At 37.1% G+C, this 19,392-nt stretch overlaps 1 protein-coding gene across 2 annotated transcripts in view; it reads left to right on the top strand.

Moving 5' to 3' along the window:
• The window catches only part of ATL1 (atlastin GTPase 1), a 74,173-nt gene that overhangs the window by 278 nt on the left and 54,503 nt on the right, over window positions 1-19,392 (top strand). The gene's annotated exons all lie outside the window — the stretch shown is intronic.

Here is a 19,392-nt window from a genome sequence, read left to right as displayed (position 1 = left end):
GGAGATGGCCACAGCCGAGCCGCTCCCTGTTGGGCGGGAGGAACCGTGGCCAAGCGGTACCCATGGAAGCAGCATCTCTCTCACTGTGGGGCGAAGGGCGAAGGCTGCAGCTACATGCAGGCCGCAGACGCCAGCCTTTCCCCCACCCCCATCCCCCATCCTCCTCCCAGCATTTGGACAGCACCCACCCGGTCGCCTCAGGGGACTCGATGGTTTGGCTTTAGCTAAAGGAGGTTGGCAGGAAGGGGTGAGGCCGGGCAGGGGACTGTGGTGAGGGGCGTGGAGTGGAGAGCCCCCACCCCTTCCCCACGAGCTGCGAACTCGCTGGCCTCGCAGGGCTTGGACTCCTGGCAGGCGGGCAGCTTTGGAACAATGAAGCGGAGCGCGCCGGGACCAGGTCCCGGCGTTGCAGACACGAGCAACGCGGCGGGAGAAGGGGCGCCGCTTGGGAATCCCATAGCACCGCAGCACTCCTTTTAATCGGGGGCTGTGTAGGGAATTTGGGAGAAAGGGGGTCAAAGTTGTGGTTTCCAGCCTTCTGCCCCACCCCAACCTGGTGCCCCATTCAGGCCAGCGCTAAGGGTGGCATTGTTCTTAGGTTTTACCTTTTGGAGATATCGGGCTCATGATTCAGCACCAGGCCGAGGGGAGGGGGAAGGAGAGACTAGGCCCAGGGGGTTCACGCTGCCGCGAGTGGGTGGGCGGCGCTCACGCAGGCGGAGAAGAGAGAGTGCAGTGATTCAGGAGAAATCGCAGCCCCGCCCGCTCTGCTGCTCCAGACTCCTTAGTGTGGGCAGGTTGGGCTTCTTTTTCCTCTCTGGGCTCCCGACTTCTTCCAGTCACAGTGCCAAACTCACTGCCATCTTCGGGCATTTTATTATCAGCACCAGAGCAGACTTCAGACCAATGTGGCATAGTGGATAGAGGAATAGTGTTTCTTCATTAGCTTGAATTGTTATTGGGAAAGTTAACATCCACTAGGAGTTCAGAGCTCTTTCATTGACTTTCTTCAGTGTCTCTGACAGCTCTTCTATAACTGTCCATCAGATTGTGAGGTATAAATTTACATTTTAATTAGTTATTTTGGTTACCTTTTATGAAAATTGTATATCTTTCATCAAAAGATCCTATTTTCTCTTGCCTCTGATTGGTCACAGGACCAATTTAACTCCCAAATAAGCGAAGTCTACATTTGAGGGATTATCAGAGGTTTACGGTAGATGTGGGGGGCTGGAGCAGGGATATCTGTCTTTAGTTGTCTGAGTTTAAGAGAAAGCAGTTCCATTTTCTGATATCTGATACCACCAAATCCCAGTTTTAGTAGCCATGACTGTTGCAATGGCAGCTTTTGTTTGCTTCTTCTGAAATATGGGTAAACTTTTTCAGAATACTCCTTCTCCTCCCTTTCCCTTGGCCTCCAAAATAGGAATTTTTTGAACACTCACAGTTAAGGTGTGTATGTTCAAGTCAATTTTGGCCTTAATCTCTGTACACTCTTGACTCAACTGTATTAAGAGACAGGCATGTGAAAATTTATTCTGATGACTAAAATTTTTCTTCTTCAAGAAGCTTTGGATCATAATTTTTCAGTGTTTCCTTTGGTTACAAATTTCTCACATAGTGTTTTTTTCTTTCTTAGGGAATGTGGTTCTCAAATGGGATTTGCATAAAAATCACATTGGAAACTTATTAGAAATGCAGATTCCCACATCTTCCAGCCAGAGCTTTTGAATCTGTGTCTGAAATAAGGTCTAGAAATCTGCCTTTTAATTAGCATTTTAGGTTATTGAGAAGCAGATCATCTTTGGATATTAACTTTGAGAAACACTGTCGTATTTACATTTGATTGAAATGTATTCCAGATAGTTTATCCAGAAGTCATCTGAAGAGTTTTGAGTCAAGTGATGAATTAAAAATAGAAATACCACAGTCACTATGTGTTCACCAGAAATTTCATAAAAAGAGATAGTGGAATTGTGGACTCTTATCTTTCTTATGTGGAAATGCTTTACTACTCAGATATTTCTTTGCTGTAAAGTGTACATGGCATGACTTAGAAAATGTAGCATATGGAGTAAGAGATGTAAGTTTTTGGCAAATATGTTGGCCATGTCTGCCTTGATTCCATTTTATCACCCGCATCTAGTACAATGCCTAACATAATAGGCATTTAATAATAATAATAATAACTAACATCTTTGAGCTAATATGTGAAGTAGGTATTATAGTCCTCATTTACATATTAAAAGGCAAATAATAGAGCTAGGACTCCAGCTCTGGCAGTTTGACTTGGAATCCTTTGTCACTACCAGTATTTTGCTGAATGGATAATATTTTCTGCCATTTCTATACAATATTGTATAGAATTGTAGTTTTCAAGATACATTCATCTGCATCATTGTATTTGATCTTTAGCCTCTTAAGTTGTCAAGATATAGTCCCTGTTTACAGATTAAAAAACTGAGTCTTAGGTAGGTTAAATAACTTGGTGAAAGTGATATAATATTTACTATGTTTAAAAACTGAGATTAAAACTTAGAGTTGTCTTATATATTCTATATCATAATGCTTTGGAATGTTTTTATATATAATGGGGCATGGTGTGAAGGCAATAGAGAAGACAGGCCCTCATAGAAGGCAGAGGTCTCCGATGAGAAAAAAACACAGGTGATAGTTTAGAAAAGAAGACAGTAAACTGATCTTATCATCTAGCTAAATAATATTTTTCAGACAAATTAGAAATCACGGGGCAGAGGGGAAAGGTCAACTATCCAGAATTGGAAAATACAGGATTTCCAAGAAAAGTATAAGAGCGATACTTGCAAAATGTGTACAAGGGACCTAAAATTCAGATAAGGACCCTGTCGAACCAGTAACAGATACTATTTTTGTCTGAGTGATCAGAGACCTGTTAGGTGCTTATAAGGGTCATGGAGGCTAGAAAACAGAAACGCGTCTCTGCTGACACCCAGAGTAGGGTGGTGGTTGAGAATCATACCCATACGTATAAGGGAAGCAAGTCTCTGCTTCCAAAACTGAGAATCCCACCACCTGTACCTGACTCTATACTGAACTAAAAGGTTGTATAAATTTAAGCATTTAAAAGTCAGTTCGTAAAACATAGACATTATTATCCTTATCTTGATATATAAGTAATCTGAGATTCAGAGAGCATAACTTACCAGAGGTTGAATAATTTATGTTACAGATCTAGGATTTAAATTTAGGGTTGTTTGTTTACCTGGTCTGTGTGATAAAGACAAGGAATTAAAATAGAAAGCCAGCAGGTGCTACAACAAACCTGCGTAGGCTTAAGCTAGTATAAGAAATCAATGCTGTATAAACTTGATCTCCCTGAACTAGAAAAGAAGGCAAAGAATATGCTAGTGTGGAAGATAAAGGAGACAGATGACTATCAGAAACAGTAGCCCAGAAAGCAGCCTTTCGGGTTGGATTTAGAGTTTATGTACTCTCAGAAACAAAACAGAAGCATATTCGTTGTTTATTTGTTTTTGTTAATTACAGCTGCTTAAAAATTTGAGATGCCACATGGAAATTTGAGTTTTCTGTATTTAACAAACTGTCAGTGCAATATTACTTTAGAAGAAGAATATTTGCAATAAAGTGTTAGCTAGTGTCAGCTTTTCCTGCCTCTTTAAATAAACTCAGCCTCACATTAAGTATGTTGGTGGTGGTTTAGTCGCAAAGTTATGTCCACCTCTTGTGACCTCATGAACTGCAGCCTGCCAGGCTCCTCTGTCCATGGGATTCTCTAGGCAAGAATACTGGAGTGCGTTGCCATTTCCTTCTCCACACACTAAGTATAGGAAATGTCTATTTGTTGAAAATTAATTTTTAGGTTTTTGTTATTTAAGGAAAGGTTAAAAAAAATCTTGATTATAATAATTTCCAGATCTTTCTTTTCCAATTGGCTGTATTCTATTTTCCTTGAAATGAGACTGTCACTGTGTACTTACCTCATTTTCTATATACTTGTTCCTCCTGAAACAAAATAAAATTTCTATTGGATCATACATGTTCTTCTCCTACAGATTCTCCCTTCCACATTATTCTGACTTAATTTGCCTTCCCTATATCTTTTTTCATATACATTTATATAGAGTTATACTTTACTTTTTATATATAAAAGTATATACTTTTTAATATACATATTATACTTTATATCTGCTTATCTTGTCTTGATAGCTCTTGGGTTATATCTTTGCTCCATTTCAAACTCTGCAGACTGTATCTTCAGAAACCAGTGACTAGACTGTAAGTATAACCTGTGATCATCAGGAAAAAGATTGTGAGAAATTTTAGTAAAAAAAAAAAAAAAGTTGGATATTTTAAAATTTAGAGGCTCTTTTACATAAAAATTATTCTATTAAAATATCTGTATATACAAAAGAAAAATGAAACATAGATGTTCAGTTTTAAAAAGTGTAACAGTGAATCCCCCCTCCCAAGCTGAAAAAATAGAACTTTATCAGTATTTTCACACTACATGTCAGCTGCTCCTTAATGGCAATATCTCCTTATAAATACTTTCATAAATTTGGTGTTTCCTATTTCCTGATCATTTTATATCAGGAATTAATATATATCATTAATATATATATATGTATATTTTATATATATATAAATTAATATTATTTTGTATATATATAAATTACTATGATATAATATATATCATTAATATATATATGTATATTTTGTGTAAATATTTGTATATATAACAATCTATCACTAAATAATATATTAGCTTTACATTTTTAAGAACCTAAAATAAATAAAATTTAGAGTATATTTTTTTCCACAAAGTATTTTGTTTACTTATAATCCCCATACTTAGTATTATAATAGATGTGAAATTATATCTCACTATCTTTTCACTTTCATGCATTGGAAAAGGAAATGGCAACCCACTCCAGTGTTCTTGCCTGGGGAACCCCAGGGAAGGACGGGGGAGCCTGGTAGGCTGCCGTCTATGGGGTCACACAGAGTCGGACGTGACTGAAGCGACTTAGTAGTAGTAGTAGTAGTATGGTTTGAATCTGTGTTCTGATTATCAATGAGGTGTGAGTATATTTTCATACATTTATTAACCATTAGTATTTCCTTCTCTCGGAGAAGGCAATGGCACCCCACTCCAGTACTCTTGCCTGAAAAATCCCATGGACGGAGGAGCCTGGTAGGCTGCAATCCATGGGGTCGCTAAGAGTCGGACATGACTGAGCGACTTCACTTTTACTTTTCACTTTCCTGCATTGGAGAAGGAAATGGCAACCCACTCCAGTGTTCTTGCCTGGAGAATCCCAGGGACAGGGGAGCCTGGTGGGTTGCCGTCTATGGGGTCGCACAGAGTCGGACATGACTGAAGTGACTTATCATAGCATAGCATAGCATTTCCTTCTCTGTACCTGTTTGCCCTTTGCCGATCTTTTGTCAGGTTATCTTTTTTTCCTTTTTCTTTGTCCTTTGCTACCTTGTGATGTGACTTTGCTCTCTTGATGTTATGTTTAGTAAATAAGTTTCATATTAAAAATAGTCAAGTTAATATTTTCCTCTTTATGGTTTGTGCTCTTTGTATTTTAAGAAATCTTTCTCTATCTCAAAGTTATATAGTTTTCTCTTATTTGGTTTTAAATTTTTGCATGTCTCTTTTTCATTTTTTAAATTGTGGTAAAATGCACATAACATAAAATTTACTATCTTAACCATTTTCAAGTATACAGTTCAGTGGTACTAAGTTGTTATACCACCTCCACCACCATCCATCTCCAGAGTTCTTTTCATCTTGCAAACATCTGTATCCATTAAATACTAACTTCTCATTCCTTCTCTTCCCAGCTCCTGACAACCACCATTCTACTTTCTGCCTCTATGATTGTTGACTACTCTGAGTATCTTAAGTGAAATCAAGTATCTATCTTTTTATGACTGGATTATTTCACTTAGCATAGTGTCCTCAAGTTTTATCCATGTTGTAGCATATGTCAGAATTTTCTTCCTTTTTAAAACTGAATAATGTTTCATTTGGGACTTCCCTGGTAGGGAATCAGCCTGCAATGCAGGAGACCCCAGTTCGATTTCATTGACTATATATATATCACATTTTGATTATCCATTCATTTGTTAGGAAGCATTTGTGTTGCTTCCCCATTTTATCATTTGCAAATAATGCTATTGTGAGCATGGGTGTTTATATATCTCTTTGTGACCCTGCTTTCAGTTCTTCAGATATGTATCTGGAACTAGAACTGCTGAATCATATAGTAGTTAATAGTTTTAATTTCTTTGTGGAACTACCGTACTGTATTCCACAATGGCTGTACCACATTCCTATTACCAGTGCACAAGGATTTACTTCCTCTACATCCTCATTAACACTTGTTCTTTTCTGGTTTTTTTGAATAGTAGCCATCCTGATAGGTGTGAGGTGGTATCTCATTGTGGTTTTTATTTGCATTTCATTTCCTAATTTCTCTTATTTCTCCTTTCATTCATTGGGTGTTTATGAGTATGCTGCTTAATTTCCACAGATTTGTGAATTTTCTAATTTTACTTCTGTTACTTATCTCTAGCTTCATTCTACTGTGGATTGGGGAAAATATTTTATATGATATCTATCTTTTAAAAATCTGCCAAGATTTAATTTGTGGTCTAATATATGATCTATCCTAGAGAATGTCCTATATGTATTTGAAAAGAATGTCTATTCTGTTGTTTGGTAGAATGTTCTCTATAAGTCTGTTGGATCTAGCTGATTTACTGTGTTGTTCAAATTCTCTTTTCTGTTGCTTATCTTCTGTCTGATTGTTCAATCCATTATGAGTATGGGGTATTGAAATCTCCAGCTTAACACTTCACATATTTTTTTTTTAATTTTCTTTCAGCTTTATTTTTTTTCATATATATATTTTTTTATTTTTTAAATTTACAATATTATATTGGTTTTGCCATATATCAAAATGATGGCCTGTTATTAGATGTATATGTTTTTATAATTGTTATATCTTCTTACCATAATGAACCTTTTATTAATGGATACAGTCCTTCTTTGTTTCTTTAAAACTTTTTCAGTTAAACTCTATTTTGTCTGTATATTAATATAGTCACCCCTGTTCTCCTTTGCTTACTGGAAACACTAAATATCTTTTTCCATCCTTTCACTTTCAACCTATCTATGTCTTTGGATTTAAAGTGAATCTCTTGTAGACAATGCAGAGTTGGATCATGTTTTTTAATCCATTATACCACTGTCTTTTGATTAGAGAGCGTAATCCATATATATTTAACATTACAAGTGGGGAAAACCGCCTAACCACTCAAGTATGACCTAAATCAAATCCCTTATAATTATACAGTGGAACTGAGAAATAGATTGAAGGGACTAGATCCGATAGACAGAGTGCCTGATAAACTATGGACGGGGATTCATGACATTGTACAGGAGACAGGGATCAAGACCATCCCCAAGAAAGAGAAATGCAAAAAAGCAAAATGGCTGTCTGGGGAGGCCTTACAAATAGCTGCGAAGAGAAGAGAAGCAAAAAGCAAAGGAGAAAAGCAAAGATATATCCATTTGAATTCAGATTCCAAAGAATAGCAAGGAGAGATAAGAAAGCCTTTCTCAGTGATCAGTGCAAAGAACTAGAGGAAAACAATAGAATGGGAAAGACTAGAGATCTCTTCAAGAAAATTAGAGATACCAAGGGAACATTTCATGCAAAGATGGGCTCAATAAAGGACAGAAATGGTATGAACCTAATAGAAGCAGAAGATATTAAGAAGAGGTGGCAAGAATACACAGAAGAACTGTACAGAAAAGATCTTCATGACCCAGATAATCACAATGATATGATCACTCACCTAGAGCCAGACATCCTGGAATGTGAAATCAAGTGGGCCTTAGGAAGTATCACTATAAACAAAGCTAGTGGAGGTGATGGAATTCCAATTGAACTATTTCAAATCCTAAAAGATGATGCTGTGAAAGTGCTGCACTCAATATGTCAGCAAATTTGGAAAAATCAGCAGTGGCCACAAGACTGGAAAAGGTCAGTTTTCATTCCAATCCCAAAGAAAGGCGATGCCAAAGAATGCTCAAACTACTGCACAATTGCACTCATCTCACACGCTAGTAAAGTAATGCTCAAAATTCTCCAAGTCAGGCTTCAGTAATACGTGAACTGTGAACTTCCAGATGTTCAAGCTGGATTTGGAAAAGGCAGAGGAACCAGAGATCAAATTGCTAACATCCGCTGAATCATCGAAAAAGCGAGAGAGTTCCAGAAAAACATCTGTTTCTGCTTTATTGACTATGCCAAAGCCTTGGACTGTGTGGATCACAATAAACTGTGGAAAATTCTGAAAGAGATAGGAATACCAGACCACCTGGCCTGCGTTTTGAGAAAACTGTATGCAGGTCAGGAAGCAACAGTTAGAATTGGACATGGAATAGACTGGTTCCAAATAGGAAAAGGAGTACGTCAAGGCTGTATATTGTCATCCTGTTTATTTAACTTCTGTGCAGAGTACATCATGTGAAACGCTGGGCTGGAAGAAGCACAAGTTGGAATCAAGATTGCCAGGAGAAATATCAATAACCTCAGATATGCAGATGACACCACCCTTATGGCAGAAATTGAAGAAGAACTAAAGAGCCTCTTGATGTAAGTGAAAGAGGAAAGTGAAAAAGTTGGCTTAAAACTCAACATTCAGAAAACCAACATCATGGGATCCAGTCCCTTCACTTCATGGCAAATAAATGGGGAAGCAATGGAAATAGTGACAGACTATTTTTCTGGGCTCCAAAATCACTGCAGATGGTGACTGCAGCCATGAAATTAAAAGACGCTTACTCCTTGGAAGGAAAGTTATGACCAACCTAGACAACATATTAAAAAGCAGAGACATTACTTTGTCAACAAAGGTCCGTCTAGTCAAGGCTATGGTTTTTCCAGTGGTCATGTATGAATGTGAGAGTTGGACTGTAAAGAAAGCTGAGCGTCAAAGAACTGATGCTTTTGAACTGTGGTGTTGGCGAAGACCCTTGAGAGTCCCTTGGACTGCAAGGAGATCCAACCAGTCCATCCTAAAGGAGATCAGTCTGGGTGTTCATTGGAAGGACTGATGTTGAAGCTGAAACTCCAATACTTTGGCCACCTGATGCAAAGAGCTGACTCATTTGAAAAGATCCTGATGTTCGGAAAGATTGAGGGCAGGAGGAGAAGGGGACGACAGAGGATGAGATGGTTAGATAGCATCACCAACTCAATGGACATGAGTTTGGGTAAATTCCGGAAGTTGGTGATGGACAGGGAGGCCTGGTGTGCTGCAGTTCATGGGGTCGCAAGGGGTCGGACAGAACTGAGTGACTGAACTGAACTGAAATGATAAGGAGGGATTTACTTCTATCATATTGCTATTTGGTTTCTATATGCCTGATATCATTTTTTGTTCTTTATTTTTAGCTTTTGGTGTTCAAGTTCTTTGGAAAGCCCCATTGGAATTTTTTACATGTAGATTAATTTGATAGAATCAAGTTTTTTTACTATATTAAATATTCCCATCCATGCCATATTTCTTCATTTATTTAACTTTTGTTTCTTAATGTATTGTAGTAGTTTTAAAACTTTACTTGAAGGGCTTGTTTGTCATTTGTTATTATAGTTTTATTCTTTTATTTTTTGTCATTATGAATTTCCCCCTACTATAATCATCACTCAGTATCTGTGGCAGATTGGTTCCAGGAGCTTCTGCAGAAGCCAAAATCCACAGATGCTCAAGTCCCATAGTCTGCCTTTCATATTTGTGGGTTCTGCTTAGACACAGTCAGCCACCCTGAATTGTAAACATAGCACATGATTCACAGTTGGTTGAATCCATGGATGCAGAACTTCCCAGTATGGAGAGCCAACTGTGTACTCATTGAAAAAAAACACATGTAAAAGTAGACTTGCACAGTTCAAACCTGTATTGTTCAAGTATCAATTGCGTGTATATATATATATGTATATATCAGAGAAGGCGATGGCACCCCACTCCAGTACTCTTGCCTGGAAAATCCCATGAATGGAGGAGCCTGGTGGGCTACGTCCATGGGGTCGCTAAGAGTCGGACACAACTGAGCGACTTCACTTTCACTTTTCACTTTCATGCATTGGAGAAGGAAATGGCAACCCACTCCAGTGTTCTTGCCTGGAGAATCCCAGGGACAGGGGAGCCTGGTGGGCTATCGTCTATGGGATCGCACAGAGTCGGACACGACTGAAGTGACTTAGCAGCAGCAGCAGCATATATATATATATGGCTATTAACAGTGTATAAGATGCAATCGATCTTTACATATTCATCTCATATCTAGCAATCTTGCTAAACTTTCATATTAGTTCAACTAAATTGCCATTTGATATTTTAGGATTTTGTACATAAAAAACCTATCATTTGCAGTTGTTATTCCATCATTCATTCCTTTTAATCTTTGCCTTTTATGTATTTTTATTGTCTTAATCAGATTAAGAGTGCTCTCCTTTGTTCCTAAGGAATATTTTTAAGAAATCATCACTGGATATTGAATTATAATCACTACTTTTCTGTAATTATTGAGCTAATCATATTACTTTTATTCTTTAATTTTTTAATATGTTTAATTATATTAAAAGATCTTTGTTGAACTGATCTTGCATTCCTGGAATAAACCCAAGCTAGGCATATTGTGTTACCTTTTTTAATACATTGCTGGATTTGCTAATCTTTTAATGGTATTTCCAAACATGTTTACAACTAATTTTCTTTTTTTATTCTTTCTTTGTCTGCTTTGGTATCAAGGTTATAGTAACTTTATAAAATGAGAGGGGGAAATTTTTTCCTTTTCTTTTTGATTCTCTGGAAGTATTTATATGAGATTGGTGGTTTAGAGTGGTGGTTTAGTCGCTAAGTTGTGTCCAACTCTTACAACCCCATGGACTGTAGCCTGCAAGGTTCCTCTTGTCCATGGGATTTCCCCAGCAAGAATAGTGGAGTTGATTGCCCTTTCCTTCTCCATAGGATCTTCCCGATTGAACCCTGGTCTCCTGTATTGCAGGCAGATTCTTTACAGACTAAGCCACCAGGAAAGCCTGTATGAGATTAGAATGATCCAGTTTAGGAAAACTAGTCTATTAAACCATCTGGACCTGCTGTCTTCTTTAGAGTAAGATTTTGAACTATTGATTTAACTTCCAGTATTGGTTATAAAACAAATAAAACTTTCTGTTTGTTCTTGAGTCAGATTTAATAATTTACATTTTTCTTGGAATCTGTCCATTTTGGCAACTTGCATGAGATTGTTTTTAATTCTCTGTTATTTTCCCTGCTTAATTTTAATCTGTTATCTTCCTTATTGTATTTTTTGTTGTTAGTCTCTCCTTTTTTCTTTTTATATTTACCTAGCTTTTGTGCATCTCTCTCAATTCCTTCTTGTACTTTCTTTGATTTCATTCTGTATTCTCTTTTTAGCTTAACAAGTTGGATACTAAGCTCATTTATTTTGAGCTTGTCTTCTTTTTCTAATGCATGCATTTAGGGCTATAGATTTTCTCTAAATATAAATTTTGCTGTATCCTACATGTATTGAGATACAGTAGATTCATTCTCAATCAGTTTGAAGTATTTTAAATGTTCACAGTGATTTCTTTCTTTACCTATGAATATATAGAAAGTACATTTTTGTTATTAATGTCAAACTTAATTTTATTCTAGTCAGAGTATATGTTGTACAGTAGCACCGCTTTCTATGGTGATAGAAACATTCTGTTGGGTTTGCCCAAAAGTTCCTTCAGTTTAAAGTAAAAATAAAAGACAAAATTTTCATTTTCACCAAGAACTTTATTGAAGTTTTGTTCCACTGCCTTCTGCCATTTTTCAGGCAACTTCATAATTCTCTCTTCCCAAAACTTTTTATCTTTTTGAGCAAAGAGCCAATCTAGGTGATTTTTATGGTCTTCCTGGAAATTGAACTTTTTTCCACAAAGAGAATTTTGTAAAGACCAAAATAAATGGACATCCACAGGTTCAATGTCTGATGAATATGGTGGACGAATCAAAACTTCCCAGCCAAGCTGTAACAGCTTTTGCCTGGTCATCAAAGAAATATGTGATCTTACATTATCCTGATGGAAGATTATGTGTTTTTTGTTGACTAATTCCAGATACTTTTCATCAGGTGCTGTTTTCAGTGGGTCTAAATGAGAGCAGTCCTTGTTGGAATTAATCTTTTGGTTTTCCAGAAGGTCCGTATAGTAAGACTATGGTCTTTCCAGTAGTCATGTATGGTTGGAAGAGCTGGACCATAAAGAAGGCAGAGTGCCAAAGCATTGATGCTTTCAAACTGTGGTGCTGGAGAAGACTCTTTGTGAGTCCCTTGGACAGCAATGAGATCAAACCAGTCAATCTTAAAGGAAATCAACCCTGAATACTCATTGGAAGGACTGGAGCTGGAGCTCCAGTACTTTGGCCACCTGATGAGAACAGTTGACTCATTGGAAAAGACCTGGTTGCTGGGAAAGATTGAAGACAGAAGGAGAAGAGGGTGACAGAGGGTGAGATGGTTGGATGACATCACTGATGCAATGGACATGAACTTGGGCAAACTCTAGGAGATGGTGAGGGACAGGGAAGCTTGGCGTACTGCAGTCCATGGGATCGCAAAAGTCAGACGTGACTTGGCAACTGAACAACAACAGTAAAGAGCTCATGATAGAGGACTCCCTTCCAATTCCACCGTATACACAACATCACCTTTGGATGAAGACTGGCCTTTTCTGTGGGTGGTGGTAGTTCATTTCACTTGCCCCACAATCTCTTCCATTCCACATGATTGTTCAGTATCCACTTTTCATTGCATGTCACAGTTTAAGAACAGAACTTTTCATTATGTTTTAGTAGAGAATTACATGAGGCAATATGGTCAAGAAGGTTTTTGCTTAACTCATGTGGAACCCAAACATCAAAGTGAGTAACATAACATAACCAGGCTGGTGCAAATGGTTTTCAGCACTTGGTTTGGGTATTTTGAGTGTGTCAGCTATCTCCCAAGTGGTATAATTGATTGTTCTCAATTTATATCTTGATTCATCTATTGTCAAATTGTTGATGCCCATCTAAAGAGAAATCTCCAGCACAAAACTTCACAAACCACTTTTGACATATTTGATCAGTCACAGCACCTTCTCCATATACTGCACCAATCTTTTTTTGCATTTCAGTTTTGTTTTTACCTTTCTTGTAACAATAAAGCATGATATGCTGAAAAAACTGCTTTTTTCTTCCATCTTCAGTAGTAAAATGGCTACACAAAAATTCATCAATTTTGATTTTTTTAAATGCACACTGTTGTGACTACTATCATAATACAGTCTAACAAAATTGTCTTGAATGAAGTTAAAGCAAGTGCTACTCGAGCTCTCTTACAGAAAAAAACCAAACAGATCTTTTGGCCAGCCCAATGTATCTGTACTATCCAATGTGGTAACTTCTAGCCATGTGTGTCTTTTGAGCATTTGAAGTATGGCCAGTGAGAATAATAAGCAAACACTTTGTTTTATTTAATTTTGATTAATTTAATTTAAACAGTCATATGTGATTAGTGGCTGCAATATTGGGCATTTTGGGTTCATAGAATAGCTGGTTGTGAACTTTGTTGAAACTTGTTTTTTGTCCTACTACATGTTTCATTTTTAGAAATATTCCTTGTAAGTGTGAATAGCACTTTTTGTTTACTAATTGTTGATGCAGTGTGCTATGTATGTTGATTAGCTCAGGCTTGCTTATATCTTTCAAACTCTTAACTGATTTCTGGACTGCTTGATCTACCAGATACTGATATCTGATAGGTACTTTAAAATTATGAAAGATGTTTTAATCTGTGACAGTAGATTTGTCAATTTTCTCTTAATATTCCCTTAAGATTTGTTTATGGATCTTGAGCTAAGTTGTTGCTGCTGCTGCTGCTAAGTCACTTCAGTCGTGTCCAACTCTGTGCGACCCCATAGACAGCAGCCCACCAGGCTCCCCCGTCCCTGGGATTCTCAAGGCAAGAACACTGGAGTGGGTTGCCATTTCTTTCCCCAATGCATGAAAGTGAAAAGTGAAAGTGAAGTCGCTCAGTCGTGTCTGACTCTTAGCGACCCCATGGACGTAGCCCACCAGGCTCCTCCGTCCATGGGATTTTCCAGGCAAGAGTACTGGAGTGGGGTGCCATTGTTAGGTGCACACAAATGTGGAGTTGTTACATCTTCCTGATGAACTGAGCCTTTTGCTTTTGTATAGTGAACTTCTTTCTTCTGAGTAATACATTTTGCCCAAAGGCTATTTTGTCTGATATTAATATAGATCTTCATATGTGTTTTGCTGATTTAGTTTATGGGCCTACTGAGCAGGAGTGGCTGAAGTAGGAGGCTGACTGACATGCACAAAATGAGTCAGTCACTTTGTCCATCTGACTTTTGAGAACCTCCTCTAACAGTAAATGCCCTTTGTTGAGCATTCACATGGGACCCAATATTCTTATACTCCATCCCCATTCCAAAGGTCCAGGCATATATTTCTTCAAAGTACCTTCAAAATGTTGGCTGCTCTCTGTGTGAATTGGTGCAGTTCTGTTCCTTTGACATATGCTGCAAGCCTCATAGGTACTATCTGCTCATATATCTGTCCACTCTGTTAGAAGATAGTAAAAGGTTTCTTCTTCACTCTTGCCTCTAAATGTCATGAGTGCCTTTCATGGGCAAAATCTAAACCAGAATCCGGCTAAGAAGGAATTGTAAGAATTGTACTATAGTTTCCACACTTCCAGTTTCTGCCATATAGAGAAGAGCTTAGAATGGTGGAGATAGATCTGAGCATGACACGGATGATGTTCAGCAGAAGGAGTAGCCACCCATTTTCAAAATAGCTGACTCAGAGATGATTAAAGGGTGAGACAGTTCCTTAGAAACCACACAGTATAACTGCATGTGGATTTGTTTGTTTTCTTTCATTGGAATTAACACTTCCCATCTGGTTTTTTCCTTAAAATATGTGAACATATTTTCTCATGATTAGGTATTTTTCTATAACATGCTTTCAGATGGCTCCATATTCTGCAGAGTATAGCTGTGACATAATTTATTTACAATACCCTAGAGTTAGAGATTTAGATTGTTTCCAATTTTTTGTTAAATAAATAATGCTGTAATGAACCTTTATGTAAATAAATACATATGCACAATCCTGACATTAATTTCCTTAGGATAAATTCCTAGAAATTGAACTGTTTCATTAAAGGGTATGTATAGTTTTTAGTATTTTTTTAATGCTCTTAATTCTGAGCATATATATTTTTTAACCATTGCAAGTTATAAAGGCAAAATGCTTATCTCTTTTTATTTTTTAGATTCTCCTTTTAATTAGCATTTCTTCAGTTACTGAGAAGACTGAACTTTTCCCCCTATGTCTATTAACCATTCATTTTTCTTCTTTTTTGTTGTCATTCAGTTGCTAAGTCATGTCCGACTCTGCAATCCCATGAACTGCAGCATGCCAGGCTTCTCTGTCCTTCACTATCTCCTGGAGTTTGCTCAAACTTATGTCTACTGAGTCAGTGAGGCCATCCAACTATCTCATCCTCTTTTGCCCCCTTCTCCTTTTGCCTTCAATCTTTCCCATCATCAGGGTCTTTTCCAATGAGTTGGTTCTTCACATCAGGTGGCCAAAGTATTGAAGCTTCGGCTTCAGCACCAGTCCTTCCAATAAATATTCAGGGTTGATTTCCTTTAGGATTGAAGTCTTTTCATGTACACACATGAATATATGAAATATATGTGTATATATACTTTATATGTATATATACATAAAATGCCCTAATGATGATGACATTGTTCTTCTAGAGACGTTACTGTTTATGGAATGCTTTTGGATTCAGTAAAAATAAACAGCCTGCTAAATAATTTGTTTCATCGAAGCTCTCAAGTTTCAGGAGCTGCATTATTCCTTGTAACCCTCATCCTCAAAGGTGTTGTTAATAGCAGAACAATTTGAGAATCTACATAGTAGTGTTTTGTGGTCTGTTATGTGTAATCATCTCATTGTAACTTAAATGTCTACTCTTACTGAAACAATCTTAAAATTCATTTTATGAATTAATACTTTTTTTTGTTTGTTTCTTCAACTCCATTTGTCCCTTTCTGAGTAAATATCCTTTGGCTATATTTTTGAAAGTCAGTCTCAGGTGCTCATTCAAATGTTTTCTCTGTCGTTCTTCAACTTCTACTGTTAGAAAAGATTTAATAGTTTAAGAAGAAATAATATTTCCTTTTAATTTCAGTTGCCAAGAGACAGTTTCCTAGGTGCTATGTCTTTTGTCTATAAAAGCTTCAGTATACTCAGAGTTAGTCATCTTTCGGGGTTTGATTTTTGCTGGAGAGATGAAGTATAGAGTTTACAATTAAAGTTAGAAATACACACCACAGCATTTTCAGTATATTGAAATGATTATTCTCTATAAGTTTTTGAAGTTCCTTTTCAACATATCTTAGTTCAGTAGCTGAGTGGCCAGCTTCCATTAATTTAAAACATCACATAGAACAGAAAAGTCCCTAAAACCCCTTTACTGAATATAAGATTCAATATGTAAAAAGGTGAAATGATATATACTTTTTGGTTCTCTCCTTGTAAGCTGTACATTTGTATTACTCATAGTAAATGCTGAGTCCCATCTGATTTGCTTCTGACCTGTTTCCTGCCTTTTAAAGATTTACATAGTACTCTGAATTGAAACTAAGCTTAGTTCAGCAAAACATATTTAAGAGGGTTGAAATCTGGTGCTAAAGAGACTTGGCATATATTCCAGAGGACTTTTGAATTCTTTCAGAACAAGGATAATATTTATTGCTTAGATAAAATATAGTTGTGAATAATAAATCAAGTGTAAAACTGTTGTTCTTGCTTATACTATATATTCTAATATCTTTTGGTTATTTTCTATCAAATTCATAAAAATGTTTATTGAGTACCTACTGTGTAAGCTTCTGTTACAAGTTTTTACGAAATGTAAGACAATCTCTGCTGTCTAGATAATTCAATCTGTTTTCAATTTTGACCTCTTTTTTTCTTTCACAGAAACCTAAGTTTTTCTAAATAGTTTTTAAAATATTTCCAGACATAATTCATATGCCATAAAATTCACTTGTTTAAAGATGTGTAATTCAGTGGTTTTTTAGTGTATTCAGAGCTGTGCCTTCATTACCACAATTTTAGAACATTTCATTAGCCCCCAAGAGAAAATTTGTACCTCTTAGACATGACCCCCTAATCTGCTTCCACTCCCTAGGCAACGGCTGAACCACTTTCTGCCTCTATAGACTTGCCTCTTCTGGACAGTTCATATAAATGGAATAATAGAGTATGTGGTCCTTTGTGACTGGCTTCCTTCATTTAACATTGTGTATTCAAGGTTCATCCATGTTTTAGCCTTTTTTATTGCTGGATAATATTTCATTGTGTGGGTATCCACACTTTTTGGATCCATTTATCAGTTGGTAGACATCTGGGTTGTAGCCTATCTGAATAGTTTTATATGTAGATGTTGATTACCATTAATATATATATATATATAGATTGTACAGTAGATTTCAGCTAGGAAGTCTTTCTTAACTTTAGATGAGATACAAACTAATGATTATATGTTTATGACTACACAGATTCATTTCTATTAATAACAAAATATTTCTATATTTTTAAAAGTTTCCTAACCAAAAAGGAATATTTAATATGGCAATTGGCTTACATTGTAATGAGACATTTTCCCATAAACTGCCTCATTATTTTAAAGTCACAACTCAGATATTTATTTTATTTTACAGCATGCTTACATCATACTTAATATATAATCTCCTTCCTCTTCAGTAAGCTTACTGGTAGCTCTTCAAAGACCTTGGACATCTAAACTACAAGTTCAAAGTTATATATCACATCCATACCTACACGTTGGAGAGGATAATTACATACAAACATCCACTGATGCCTTTTCTCTTTCTCTCACCCCAATATCCACTCTGTCCAAGATCCTTTCAGATCTTATGCTATGCTATGCTAAGTCACTTCAGTCGTGTCCGATTCTGTGCGACCCCGTAAATGGCAGCCCACCAGGCTCCCCGTCCCTGGGATTCTCCAGGCAAGAACACTGGAGTGGGTTGCCATTTCCTTCTCTAGTGCATGAAAGTGGAAAGTGAAAGTGAAGTCGCTCAGTCATGTCCGACTCCTAGCGACCCCATGGACTGCAGCCTACCAGGCTCCTCCGTCCATGGGATTTTCCAGACAAGAGTACTGGAGTGGGCTGCCATTGCCTGTCTTATTTTGCATAATCTGGCCCTTCATACCCTTGCCAAGTTGCTGCCGATATCTATACACCCTTTGCTGTTCCTCAAACATGCCAAACACACTCTCCTGCACTTTTTTCCCCAAATGATACCATACTATATAATACACACTGTTTTATACCTTGAATTGTTTTTTCATAAAATACATTGGCAATTGTTTCAAATGAGGTTCTTTATTCTTTATGAAGTGAAGTGAAGTCACTCAGTCATGTCCGACTCTTTGTGACCCCATGGACTGTAGTCTACCAGGCTCCTTAGTCCACGGAATTTTCCAGGCAAGAGTACTGGAGTGGGTTGCCCTTTCCTTCTCCATTATTCTTTATAACTACCTTATACTTCATAGACGAATGGATCATAGTTTATTAATTAGTCCCATGTTGATGGGGATGAACATTGCTTCTGGTATTTTGAATATGTATGAGTCTGTCTGCAGGATGAACTCTGAAATGGCATTGCTGGGTCAATAAGAATGTATATTTGTATTTTTTGTAATTATGTGCCAAATTGCTGCCTGAAGATGCTATGTCCATTAAAATTCCCACCTGCAGTATCTGAGAATATAGATTCACATCCCAGCTAATGAAAGGAGTTATCTCTGAACTTTATAAATCTATTATATAAAAATATATCAATATATTTTTCACTTTTCATTTGCAAGATTCATCAAGAGAATGAATCTCACGATGAAAGTGAAAGAGGAGAGTGAAAAAGTTGGCTTAAAGCTCAACATTCAGAAAACTAAGATCAGAGAAAGAAGAAAAAAAAAAAAGAAAAGAAAACTAAGATCATGGCATCAGGTCCCATCACTTCATGGCAGATAGATGGGGAAACAGTGGACACACAGTGGCTGACTTTATTTTTCTGGGCTCCAAAATCACTGCAGATGGTGATTGCAGCCATGAAATTAAAAGACACTTGTTCCTTGGAAGGAAAGTTATGACCAACCTAGACAGCATAATAAAAAGCAGAGACATTACTTTGCCAACAA

Source organism: Bos grunniens, chromosome 10 (assembly GCF_055505025.1).
Source record: "Bos grunniens cultivar Pamir isolate PY7600 chromosome 10, Bosgru_T2T1.0, whole genome shotgun sequence".
Lineage (NCBI taxonomy): Eukaryota > Metazoa > Chordata > Mammalia > Artiodactyla > Bovidae > Bos > Bos grunniens.
This window is presented reverse-complemented; position numbering and strand designations above follow the sequence as displayed.